The following is a 14,479-nucleotide window of genomic DNA, read 5'->3' on the forward strand; positions in this document are numbered from 1 at the left end:
AGGAGATGACCACAAGAGGGTCCTACTTGGGTCCGAGTGAATCAACCCAGTTTTTTGGATGCTAACTGGGAAGGATCCAGGTAGCAGTAAGCAGGGGATAATGGATTAATTACACTTCAGTAAGGCACAAAGATGATAAGTATACACAGAGTCACTCACGTAAGAGCTCATCAGAGTTGGGAGCACTTGGGCAGCTTTGACAGGTAGTGGTTGGAGGGGTGCCTGAGAGGCTGGGCTTGGGGGTCTTCATACTTTATGGGGTTTTAGTGGGAATTATGAATATAAGTCTTTTACATACCACCTAAGGGTTGTCTCATTATTGTATTGGTGGCAACTTAGCATTGCTTCATTGGCACATAATGTTTCTGGCTTTTTTGCACATGTCTGGTGTTTATTGGCAGGCACAGACCAGGGCCATTTATTGGGTTTTAAATGGCTTCCCTTAATTTAGCACATAGTCTCTGCATGTGGTCACAATTAACTTAGGAGGCAGTTTTAGCAGGTGCTTTCTATATTTCTTTTTATATTTTCAGTCCATTTTTCCTATTTATTGTTATTTTACACTAGTTAGTTAAATACTTAGGATACTTGTGGAGGCTGTAATAACATACAATTTAAACACAAATGTTACAAAAAAGATAATTTGTGATCACTTACAAAGTAAAACACTGCTATCTTGGAGTCAAAGTGGGTTGACTAAACAAAATGATTAGTTGAAAGAACTGGGGATATTTAACTTGGAAAAGAGAAGGCTTAGGGGACACATTACACTGTCATGTAGACGATAGACTACATTTACTCTAAATAGCACAGAGAACCAAGAATGTTGAGCAGGAGTTACAGAGAAGATTTATGCTTGATGTAAAATATTAATTATCCAGTCAGTACCTATTTCCTGCTAGGTACTGTTGTAGGCACTGGCAACATAAAAAAAAAGCCTTATCTTCGACAACATACAACCTAACAAGATGAGACATTTACATGTAATATGATCTACAAAACAGATTCAAAGAAACTTTGAGGGAGAAGGCACTAGCAGCTGTGCAGATTAGGGAAAGATCTACATAGGAGGGAATGCTTGGGCTGATATGAGAAAGCTTAGTGAATTTCTTAGGGAGTCTAACGGGTGGAAGTGAAAGAAAATGCATTTCAGGAATGGGTACATCCTATGCAAAGGCACAGAGATGAGATATGAAGAATCATGTCGGATGAAGCCAGTGTGACCATGCCATGAGGTCTTTTAATGTAGAAGCTTGAAAGTCCTGTGTAATAGTGACTGTGGTTCCATGATAGTTAAATTGTTTCTTTCTGGCTGCTTGCAGCACCTTCTCTTTCAGCTGGTAATTTTGGAATTTTGCTATTATATTCCTTGGTATTTTCAATTTGGTATCTCTTTCAGGTGCTGAGCAGTGTATTCTTTCTGTTTTTTTTACCTTCTGGTTCTAGGATTTCAGCGCAGTTTTCCTTTGTAATTTCGTCAAAGATACTGTCCAGGCTCTTTTTTTGTCATAATTTTCAGGTAGTCTAAGAAGTTTTAATTTGTCTCTCCTGAATCGATTTTCCAGGTCAGTTGTTTTACTGATGAGGTATTTTACATTTTCATCCATTTTTTTTTTCATTTTTTCTTTCTGTTTGACTGATTCTTCCTCTCTCCTAGACTCATTAGTTTCCATTTGTTCAATTCCAGTTTTTAACATATTGTTTTTTCTGTTAGTTTTTGTACTTCCTTCTTCAATTGCTGAATTGTGTTTTTTTAATACAAATTCATTATTTTTAGTTTTCAACATTCACTTCCACAATATTTTGAGTTCCAAATTTTCACCCAATCTCACCCCTCCCCCACCCCAAGATGACATGCATTCTTAATATCCCTTCCACTAGTCTGTCCTGTTTTCTATCTCTCTCCCCTTCTCTTATCCCCTTCCCCTTCTATTTTCCTGTAGGGCAGGATAGACTTCTGTACCCCATTTCCTGTATTTCTTATTTCCCAGTAGCATCTGAAAACTTTTTTTAAACATATGTTTTTAAAACTTTAGGTTTCAAATTTTCTGTCTCCCTCCCTCCCCACCCATCCTTATTGAAAACACAAGCAACTCAGTATAGGTTGTACATGTGCACTTATGCAAAACACTTCCATATTAGGCATGTTGTGAAAAACTAGCTCAGTTTCCCTTAATCCTATCCTGCCCTCTCATTTATTCTATTCTTTCTTTTGACCCTGTCCCTCCTCAGGAGTATTTACTTCTGATTACCCCCTTTCCCAATATGCCCTCCTCTCTATCGTCCCCCTGCTCTCTTGTCCTCTTCTCCCCCTATTTTCCTTTAGGGTAAGACAGATTTCCTTGCCCAATTGAATGTGTATGTTATTCCCTCCTTAAGCCAAATCCTATGAGAATAAGATTCACTCATTCCCTCTCACCTTCCCCTGTTTCCCCTCCACTGTAAGAGACTTTTCTGGTTTTTTTCGTGAGATAATTTACCCCATTCTACCTCTCCCTTTCTTCTTCTCTGAGTATCGTCCTCTCTCATCCCTTAATTTTGTTCTCTAGATATGACACCTTAATCTTCAACGCACCCTGTGCCCTCTATCTATCTATCCACATATGCATACATAATTTTTTTTCCTCCAACTACCTTAATACTGTCTCATGAGTTATAAATATCATCTTTCCATGCAGGAATGTAAACAGTTCAATCTTAATAAGTCTCTTATGATTTCTCTTTCCTGCTTACCTCTTCATGTTCCACTTCAGTCTGTATTGAAAGTCAAATTTTCTATTCAGCTCTGGTCCTTTCATCAAGAATGCTTGAAAGTCCTCTATTTTACTGAATGACCGTTTTTTCCCCTGAAAGATTATACTCAGTTTTGCTGGGTAGGTGATTCTTTATTGTAATCCTATCTCCTTTGCCCTCTGGAATAGTATATTCCATGCCCTGTGGTACTTTAATGTAGAAGGTGATAAATCTTGTGTTATTTTGATTGTGTTTCCATAGTACTTGAATTGTTTCCTCCTGGCAGCTTGTAATATTTTCTCCTTGACCTGGGAACTCTGCAATTTGGCTATAATATTCCTAGGAGTTTTCCTTTGGGGCTCTCTTTCAGGAGGAGATCTGTGGATTCTTTCCATTTCTATTTTACCATCTGGTTCTAATATATCAGGGTAGTTTTCCTTGATAATTTCTTGAAAGATGATGTCTAGGCTCTTTTTTTGATCATGGCTTTCAGATAGTCCAATAATTTTAAATTCTCTCTCCTGGATCTATTTTCCAGGTCAGTTGTTTTTCCAATGAGATATTTCACATGGTTTTCTAATTTTCCATTCTTTTGGATTTGTTTTACAGTGTCTTGATTTCTCCTAAACTCACTGTCTTCCAATTGCTCTATTCTAATTTTTAAGGAAGTATTTTCTTCAGTAATCTTTTGGACTTCCTTTTCCATTTGGCCAATTTTTCCTTTTAGGGCATTTTACTCCTCATTGGCTTTTTGGACCTCTTTTGCCATTTGGGTTAGGCTATTTTTTAAGGTGTTATTTTCTTAAGTATATTTTTGGGTCTCCTTTAGCAAGCTGTTGGCTTGTTTTTCCTGATTTTCTTGCATCACTCTCAGTTTTTCCTCTACTTCCCTTACTTGCTTGTCAAGATCCTTTTTGAGCTCTTCCGAGGCCTGGGACTGGGACATATTTTTCTCGGAGGCTTTGGATGTAGGAGCTTTGACTTTATTGTCTTCTGGTTGTATGTTTTGATCTTCTTTTTCACCAAAGTAAGATAATATAATCTGTGTCTTTTTGCGCTGCTTGCTCATGATCCCGGCCAATTACTTGAGTTTTAAACTCTTTGTTAAGGTATGAATCTGCTTCTAATTTGGAGAATGTACTGTCCTAAGCTTCAGGGGTTTGTACAGCTGTTTTCAGAGATACTTGTAGGGAACTGTAAATTTTCAGCTCTTCCAAGGTGGTATGATAAGGGGCAAGGTGTTTACTCCTTTCCTGGCCTGTGACTACAAATACTCCTTTCTATCCTGTAACTGTGAGGAGGGGCTCCTCTTCACAGCCGTGAGAAGCTCCACCACACCAGGTCTCCTTCTCACTCTGGCACCGCTGCCCAGAACTGTGACCCAGATCCCAACATGGGCAAAGCAAGAGATTTCTGGCAAAACGATCTCTGCAATCGCTCTCTGATCAGCCACTGGATTCCTCCTCAGTCTATGGGCTGGAAACTGAAGAAGCAGCTGCCCCCCCCTAGGGCCACACTCTTGGGGAATGGAGCTGAAACCCTGCTTTTCTGTCTCAGCACCGACAGAAACAGAATTTTCTCACTGACCTTACAAGATGTCTTTGGCATTTGTGGATTGAGGAGTGTGGAAATCTCCACAGCTGCCTGAGATTCAATCCTCTGAGGCCTGCTCCAGGTTCGCTGTGGACTGTGCACACATGCTGAGGTGCACTGCTCTCCCAGCCCGGTGCAATACACCTTTCTGATCAACCATCCGGGTTGTCTTGGGCTGGAAATATGTTTCACTCTGTCTTTTTGTGGGTTCTGCTGCTTCAGAATTTGTTTAGAGCCATTTTTTATGAGTATTTGGAAGGGTTTGGAGGAGTCCTCAAGCAAGTCATTGCTTTCACTCTGCCATCTTGGCTCTGTCCCCAATTGTGTTTTTTAGGGACTTGTTTTCTTCAGTTTTTTCCAATTGGCAATTATATTTTTTAAGGACTCTTCTACCTTTCTCATTTGACTTTTAAAATCCTTCTTGAGCTCTTCTAAGCAGGTTCTTTGGGCTTCAGACCAGTTCATATGCCCTTTTGACATTGCAGATGGGGGTTCCTTGACAATGTTGTCCTCTTCAGAATTTCTGTCCTGATATTCACTCTTCTCATAATATGAATCTATGATACATTTCTTTTTACTCATTGTGTTTCTTTATTCCCTGGCCTTTAAAGAGACTGAGCTCTCCTGCTTTGTAACAGAAGGCACTGACCCAAGCTTCTTGTGTTGGGAGCCTTGGTCTTGGTCACTGGCTTTGTGTGCTGGGACCTCTTATGTTGGCAATTGGAGGCTGTAGGTTTTTGACAGCTTACCTGGTGTTGGGCTGGAATCAGCAAGGCTGGGACTTTTAGACAATTCCAGGTTGCCTGCTTTTCCTTTCCTTTAGCTTTCTTCAGCTCCTTTTACATGGGTGCTGCAGGGTGTTTATCTGCCTGGGGCCCCTTGCAATGCTACCTCCCACATTTCACCTAATGCACTAGGAGAACCGTTTGCTGTAGGGTGCTGAGACACCTGGTGTTTTTCTGAGCTGGTTTACACAGATTCCCCCTGCCCTCACTGAGGCACTTAGAGGTCCAGGCGTTGGTGTTTGCCTGCTATACTACCTGGGCTTCAGGATCTCTTCTGGTTGACAGTTGGAAACTGTAGGGTTCTGACAGCTTACCTGTTGGGTTGGAATCTGCAAGGTTGGCCTTTAGGAAGACTCTAGGTTGCTTTCTTCAGCTTCTATCAGATGGATGCTGCAGGGTGCTTATCCACCTGGGGCCTTTGTAGTGCTGCTTTCCTTATTTTTGCTAAGGCACTGGGAGACCTGTTTGCTGGGCTGCTGCACTGCTTCTCCCATTTTTTCTTCTATTTCAGATATTCCAGAGTTTTTTTTTCTGGGGTGATATTTTCTGGGTTTCCAGAGTTTGAAAGGTTAGAGTGAGAGCGACTACCTTTTTACTCTGCCATGTTGGCTTCCAGATGCGGAAAGAGTCGTTTTGATCCCGAACAAGTATGAAATTATTTGAATTAATAACAACTTTGATGTATAGTTTGAAATCCAGAATTACTAGGTATTTTTCTTTCTATTTCTTTTCATTATTTCTCTTATGATTCATTATATTTTTCTTCTTTATGAATTTCACTAATTTTTTTCTAGGTCTATATTGTAATCTATTGGTAGTTTGGTATGACTGAGTGAAAAAATTAATTTAAGTAGTATTGAAATTTTATTATATTTATTCATTCTGCCCATGAATAATTAATGTTATCCAATTATTTAAGTCTATGTTTATTCATGTAAAGAGTAGTTTGTCATACTTATATATTTCTTATATATGCATATGTATACGTATGTATGTGTATATATGTGTAAATATGTATGTATGTATGTGTGTGTGTGTGTGTGTGTGTTTGTATCAAGGAAAAAAAAACAAATTCCCAAGTATTTTAAATCATCCATAATACTTTTAAATGAAAATGCTTTGTCTTGTAGATAGATTTTATTGGTAACATATGGAAATTCTCAAAATTTCATGAATCTATTTTTATTTTGTATGTTTTAGACAAGCATTACTTCAATTATCATTTAATTGACTCGTTAGGCCTTTGTAAATTTAGCTTCATATCATCTGCAAATAAGTGATGTTTCTTTTTAACCTGTGATTATTCTATGAATTTCTTTTTCATCAGAATGAATACTACCACTCTGTTACAAATACCATTGTGATGTCAATGGGTTTGTCTCCTCATATTTATAGGTGCATATGAGATGACTAGTGAGAATATACACTAGCTCAAGACCCAACAACATTATCTGTAGGCATATTTAAGGTCAGTGCTTAATAATAAAGGCTACACATACACTTAAATGTCTATGGCAGCATTTGCCTGGCTGGGGGTGGCATATCAAAGAAAGGGAAGAATGGATAGATAAACCAATTTTGCTAATGTATCAGTACAATACTACTTTGCTACATGAAATGAAGAACAGGATGAGCTGACTCAAAGTCAAGCAGAATGAGAAAAATAATATAAGTAATGACTAAAACAATGTAAATGGAATAATAACCACTACAAACAACTGGAAATAAATATTGTAAATGAGCTTGCTCCCAAAAAAGATGTGTGAGAGAAAAATTCCCCTCCTCAGTGCCCCGTATTCAGCTACAAAATTGAGAAGAGCTCTATTGTTATTGATTTTTGTATGTGTTGTCATATTTTTCCACACATTGATTGATTTTGCTAAAAATATCTCTTTCTCTTTATTTTTAAAAATTCTTATAAGTCATTGCTTTTGGGAAGAGGAAAATGAAGACATAAGGGAGAATATAAACATTTCATAAAACAAAATATAGGAATAAAATTTATTAGTTATTTTTAAAATGCAAGAACCATCACCACCAATAACAAAAAATAACCTTAGTGTCATTCTGTTTATCATAATCATTGCTCATTCGATATACATAAGCCTTGCTCCTGTGGGGAAAATTGTCCCCTCTAACATAATTTCTTTCTAATAATACTTTGTTTTTAAGCAATTATCAATATTAAGTAGCATATGTGTAGAACTAGAAATCATAATCCTTTTTTTGTTTCTTTTTTAATTTTTTACATTTATTTTAAAGCATATTTTCCCATTAGTTATGATGTAAAGAATAATTAGAACAAATGGGAGGAACCACAAGAATGAACCAATAAAACAAAACAACAAAGGATAAGGAGAGCAAATAGTATGCTTCTGTATTAATTCAGACTGTGCAGTTCTTTCTCTGGATGTAGATAGCATTTACCATCATGAGTCTGTTGGAGGTATCTTAGATTCTTGCATTGTTGAGAAGAGCCAAGTCTATCAAAGTCTTGCTTTTTCATAGTCATTAGCCACCATTTGCTCCACTGTAATTTTTAAATTAGTATTTTGTTCACTGAGTTTTTGGACTTCCTTTTCCATCTGACCAATTCTGCATTTGAAGGCATTCTTCTACTCCATTGGTTTTTAGACCTCTTTTGCCATTTAGGTTAGTCTATTTTTTTAAGGTGTTATTTTCTTCAGTATTTTTTGGGTCTCTTTTAGCAAGCTGTTGATTTGGGTATTTTTTTTCCGTGATTTTCTTGTTTCACTCTCATTTCTCTACCCAGTTTTTCCTCTACTTCTCTTGCTTGGTTCTTAAAATCTTTTTTGAGCTCTTCCATGGCCTGAGACCAAGTCACATTTTTCTTGGAGGTTTTGGATATAGGAGCTTTGACTTTGTTGTCATCTTCTGGTTGTAAGTTTTGATCTCCTTTGTAATCAAAATAAGATTGTATGGTCTCACATTTTTGTGCTGTTTACTCATTTTCCCAACCAATTACTTGAGTTTTAAATTCTTTGTTAAGGTGAGGGTCTTCTTCCTGTGTGGAGAATGTACTGTTTGTCCCAAGCTTTGGGGGTGTGGGAGAGTTGTGCAGCTGTTTTCAGAGATACTTCTATGAAGATATAAATTTTCACATCTTCCAAGTTAGTATGATCAGAGGGGAGGTGTTTAACCCTTTCCTGGCCTGTGCTCTGGCCACCTGCACTCTTTTCTGCCTTGGAAATGTGAGGATGATTCCCTCTCCACCTCTGCCACATGCTGCACAATGCCAGTGCTCCTCATTCCAGGAGCACCACCCAGGGCTGTGACCCAGATACAAGCATGGGCAAAGCAAGAGAATCCTACCTCAGTACAAGCAAAGTGATCCTTCCTATTCCCCTCTGATCAGCCACTTAATCCCTCCTCTGTCTGTGTGTGGAGAGGTCCGGAAGTAGCCACTGCCCCGAGGCTGCTTTGTGACTGGGGTTGTACCAAGCTCCTCTCTCACTCAGGTCATAAACACTTCTTCCTACTGACCTTCTAAGTTGTCTTTGGTGTTTGTGGGTTGAAAAGTCTGAAAATCAGCCCCACTTTATGTAATTCAGTCTGCTGAGGCATGCTCCAGTTTCTCTGAAGCCTGGTCTTTGCCTGTATGGCCCATGCTGAACTGCACCCTTTTCCCAGCCTGGTGCAACAGACCTTTCCCATCAACCATCCAGGTTGTCTTGGGCTGGAAATTTGTTGCACTCTGTCTTTTTGTTTGTTCTGCTGCTGCAGAATTTATTTAATTCCATTTTTACAGGTATTTGGTGGGGTGTAGCGTAGAGTTCAAGGAAGTTATTGCTTTTACTCTAACATCTTGACTCCACCCAATTCTACTTTTCAAATATTTGTTTCCTTAAGTCCATCTTTATTCTTTCTTTGTCAGGCTGTTGACTCTCTCTTCCCTTATTCCTTCCCTAATTTTTATTCTACTTCTCTTATTTGACTTTTAAAATTCTTCTTTAGCTCTTGCATGAATGCTTTTTGGCCTTCAGGCCAATTCATATTCTTTCTTTGAGGTTTTGGATGTTGGCATGTTGACAATCATGTCCTCTTCTGAATTTGTGTTTTGATCTTCCCTGTCACCATATAAACTCTCCATCATCAAGGTTCATTTTTACTTCTTGCTTATGTTTTTTTTTAAATTTCCTATTTCCTGGCTTTTAAAGTTGAGCTCTCATTTTGGAGCACAAAGGGCTGTGTCCCAAGCTTCTTGTTCTGGGGGCCAGGGGCCTGGTCACTGGCTTTGCATGCTGGGGATCAGGTGCCGGCAGCTATAGGCTATAGGTGTCTTGTGGCTTAGCTGGTGCTGAGCTGAAGTCCTAGTAGTGGTACTTGGTGTGTGCTGAAGCTAGGTGGGATTTTTCTGCATTTCCCCATGCTGCAATGAAGCATATAGAGGTCTGGCCCCTGGAGTATGCCTGCTTACCCTGGGCTGCACTGACCACTTGGAGGTCTGGCAGCCATAAGATGCCTGACTGCCCTCTTGGGGCTGCACTGAAGCATGTGGAGGTCTGGCCACCGGAGGACACCTGCCCTACTCCCCACCCCCAGCTTTCCACTGAAGCCTGTGGTTCTGTTATAGGACTTCCAATTTCTCCCTGTTAAATTTCACTCTGTTAGATTAGAATTCCTATACTTATCTGATAAGGTCTTCTTGGATCTCAGTTCTATATTAAAGTGAGTTACCTCTCCCTCCCAGTCCCCCATGTTAACATCATATTGAATCAACAAATCCCATATGCTTTCTTCAATCAATGATATTTTTTTCTAAATTCATAATATTGGTTATGATTTCTAATTGCTGGAAATCTACTGTCTAGTGAAGGCAGAAGTGATGAATTTAATTTTCTAAGAGTTATTTAAATATTTTGTTGTATTCTCTTTTTTTTTCCAGGAACTACTGTAAATATTTAAATGCATAGAACATAGTCCCAACAGCAAGGACTTTTTCAGCCTCAGAAGCCATACAACTTTTGTAAAGCAGAGGAAATAAAAAGTGTTCCTGATTTTTTTGTAAATGTACAGTTTAACAGGTAAAAGGTAGATAAACAATTAGGCACAGAACTTAGTACTTTGGAAGAGGCAGACCAGGATTTCAAGAATGAGAACTAAAAGAAAATTTTTTTTTCCCAGCCCTACAACAAAAATCTAGCATGTCTAGTCCTTTCTCACATGGTCAGATAACTTATTTATTAAAATATGTAATAAAAAGCCTTAAACAATGAACATAGGAAAACCAATAGGCATAATTTCCCAGGGAGATAGATATGGGGCAATGAGGTTTTCAAATTCACATATAGATAAGATGCACTAATTGGTGGATATGGTCCATTTTAGAAGGCAGATATCAAGGCTGAGTGTCTTACTCCACCACAAACATCGGTACCATCTGGACAATACTTAAGATTGCCCAGGCACCTCTGTAGGAAGGTGCAAACCATGGGATACTACACATCAAATAATGCAATCTATACCTAATTATGTATCCAAATTGTCAAGTGCTACAAGTTGCTTTATTGAACAAGCATAGGAGAGGGAGCATTAGTTAAAAAAAAAGTTGTAGGGAGATGAATAAAGATAATTTAATGTATGATAGTGTGACATTTTAAAAGGTTTAAGAGATATAATTTCTGTGTAATTCTGTCTTTTTATTAATAATGCCAGCATTTCAGTAAAAAGATGGCCATTTGGCATCTCTGAGAGTAACGACAATTATAGTGGTGGGCTCATGACTTATATTGCCCATTTTGAAGAAGAGTATTCCCCAAGGGGAGCAATCAAGTATGATTAGTTAACAATTAATGAGAGAATGAACATTACACTGAGGTGCTGTATCCCAGATGTGGGCAATCTATTCAAAGAATTTGTCCCCACCTAAACCTGATCAGAACACAGTGGCTGGGGCAGCTAGGTGGTACGGTGGATAGAGCACTGTCCCTGAAGTCAAGAGGAACTGAGTTAAAATCCAGCCTCAGACCAAACACTTGACATTTGCTAGCTGTATGACCCTGGGCAAGTCACTTAACCCCAATTGCCTAAAAAGAAAAAAAATGAACACAATGGTTGCCCCATCTGGGTGGGGTCTGGATAGAGGAGAAGGTTAGCTCAATCTTCAGATACTGAAATCTTGAAATGAGAATAAAATAAAAATTTAAAAGTAAAATTTGAATCTCCCCAAATAATCAGTTACAATATTTATTAGTATTTATTATAACATATATTGACCATAATAATTTCTCTCAATACAAAAAAAAAATCACAAATTGGCCCTAGATACCAGATGTTGCTTTAGAATTAAGTCATCAGAATATAATTTTCCATTAATGTGATTCTTTATTATTTTAACATCTTAAGTAAGCTTTTTTAAATGTCAGTTCACTCAAGGATAAAATAAAATTCATTCTTAGTGAATTTAGGATTCAGATTGACATGTATAATGAAGTGAAGATGGGAATCCATCCAAATTGGGAATCCATTATTACACTTCACAAGAGAAACAATGAGCAAATTGACTGTTGCTCTTTTGATAAACTTTGAAATTTCTAAAGTAGCCTTCCATCTTGAAGTTTTCCTTGACATAACCAGCCCAGGGCAAATGATGTATCCTACCTGTGAAGGCCTTTTTCACTTATTAGCTATACCATTTTTGAGGCTTGTAACATATAGTACCTTCTTTTGTTAATTATCTTTTTATCTATGTATATAGTATGAGTATCTGTGAGCCTCTCCTCAGCTATATAATAACTGTATATTGTGGTCAAATACCATGACTTAGAATTAAAAGCTTGTTGTATTACCCCACACAATGTTGTGCACATAGTAATTCTTCAATAAATATTTGTTTGTTGATAGTACAGGGAGCAATATATACAAATAACACTAAATATACTGAAAAGATAATTGAATCAAGTGTCTTAGATTTAAATCTTGGTTCTGAAACTAGTTTTGTGAATATGAGTTAGTAACCTCTCTTACTTCATGTGACCATTGATCTCTATAAGCCTCAGTTTCCCTCAATGTAAAATGTAAATAAATTTGACACCTACATTACCTCCTTCCCAAAGTGAGGAAAGTATCTTGGAAACCTTAAAGCACTATAAAAATACGATTTATTTGTTTATTCATTGGGCAAATTTTCTATGATACACTGATAACTAAGGATAAGGCACTGCTAAGTTTTAGGTTTTTAGCTTTGTGAGACATCATATTGAAATGTCCTTTTATTGATATGCCATATGATAAAAGAATTTCAGTATATTGTTTTTTAATTTAGACAGATGACAACACTTAGGATTTTCATTATATTGACATTATAATGATACCCACCCCCCTCCAAAAGAGAGAGAATTGAAAGGGCAGAGTGCCTATAATAATATATGTTGTTTTAACTTGTAATATTTTAGTAATTCTCATGGCTACTCAAATCAGAACAATGTTTTATATTCTTATTTAGCCATATAGACATTACTTTTATGTGTATGTTGTGTGTTAGTCTTACTATACCTTGCTTTCTGTAATATGGGATGAGGATTTTTATCATATACTCATTTTTAACTGTTCGATTCTTTGGTTCTAGGGTTTTTTTTATTTTAATGTAGTTTGAAAAAGAAAATGGCTTCTTGTTGCTCAAATGACCTTGTAAATTCAGCCTAGAAAATGCTTCCAAGACTGGCTTTTGACTACCCCATATATTAAAAGAAAGAACCATTTTCTTGTTGTTTCTTATGTATGGCATTCCATCTTCATTCTCTTTGAACAAGCTATCTCCTCTGCCTGGAATTCATTCCTTCCTTATTTAATTGTAATAATAGCTAGCATTTATTTAGTGCCTATAATATGTAAGGTATGTGCTAAGTGCTTTACAAATATCTCATTTGATCCTCATAACAACCTTGGGAGGTAGATGATATTATCTCCATTTTACAAATGAGGCAACTCAGACAAACAAGTCAAGTGGATTACCCAATGTCATCCAGCTAACATGTATCTGAGACCAGATTTGAACTCAAGTCTTCCTGAATCCTGGCCTGGAACTCTATCCACTGTGTCACCTTGCTTCCTATGTATCTCAAATTTTTTTTCAAAGCTCTTTTTAAGTGCTACCTCTTATAAAAGCTATTCTGGATCTCCCTCAGAGATCCTCTCAGAAATCATACCTTCTTTAGGGGCAGCTCGGTGGTGCTGTGGGTACATTACCGGCCCTAAAGTCAAGAGAACCTGAGTTTCAATCTGGCCTCAGACCAAACACTTGACTTACTAGCTGTGTGACCCTGGGCAAGTCACTTAACCCCAATTGCCTAAAAACAAAAAAAAAATAAAACAACAAAAACAAAAGAAGCTATGCCTTCTCTAAAAGAATGTATGCTCCTTAAAAAGGGTGATGTTTCATTTTTGTCTTTATATCCATAGGTACTTAAATGCATTTCCCCATGTAAAATGCATCTTCCCATGAAAGTATCACTGTACATACTGTCTAAGATGCTAGTTTATCCCACAAAAATTTATTTAATCCATTTTTGTTTTTTAGTCATTTCTACCATGTCTGACTCTTTGTGACCCCTTTTTGCTATTTTCTTGTAAGAGATACTGGAGTGGTTTGCCATTTCATTCTCCATCTCATTGTTGACTTGCCCAGGGTCACACAACTAGTAAGTATCCAAGGCTGTTTTTGAACTTGGGTCTTCCTGACCCCAGGTCCAGCAATATTAGGGGGGGATTTAGGGAAAAGAAAACATAGAAAGCCAAGAAGGAAACAAGCATCTCATATGTGCTAGGTACTGTGTTAAACACTTTACAAGAATTTCATTTGATCCTCATGAGAACTCTGAAAGGTAAGTGGTATTACTACCTCCATGTTAGTTGAAAAAACTAAAACTATTTAAGTAACAATGATATATAGATAAATCCAAAAACCACCCCTGCCTTTGAGGGGCTTAAATATTACCAATTAATTCTCATAGTCTCTAAAATGTACCCAAATACCCACCCAGCCTTTGTTAAGGTTAAAGAGGAGTAATATCATGCTAAGACAACTAATTCTATTTTTGGAGAGTTCTAATTGTTAAGAAAATTGATACAACAACAAATAAAAACAATTATTATTCAACTAGGCAGATAGGTAGATAGATACTGGACCTCTAAGTTGGTAGTAACCTAAATCCAAATAAGACCTCAGACATTTAATACATATGTAAATCTAGGCAAGTCACTTAACATCTGTCTGCCTTATTTTCCTCAGCTGTAAAATGGTGGGTCATGATAGTACTTACATCCCAAAATCATTGCAAGGATAAAATGGGATTATATTTGTAAAGCACTTACCACCATACCTGGTATGTAGTGGATGCTCAATAAAT

General features: G+C 37.4%; 1 protein-coding gene across 1 annotated transcript in view; it reads left to right on the plus strand.

The window, feature by feature from the left end:
* EPHA6 (EPH receptor A6) overlaps positions 1-14,479 on the plus strand; it is a 1,178,244-nt gene that overhangs the window by 260,969 nt on the left and 902,796 nt on the right. The window lies entirely within an intron of this gene.

This window comes from Phascolarctos cinereus, unplaced genomic scaffold, assembly GCF_003287225.1.
Source record: "Phascolarctos cinereus isolate Bilbo 61053 unplaced genomic scaffold, phaCin_HiC Scaffold_725;HRSCAF=1366, whole genome shotgun sequence".
Lineage (NCBI taxonomy): Eukaryota > Metazoa > Chordata > Mammalia > Diprotodontia > Phascolarctidae > Phascolarctos > Phascolarctos cinereus.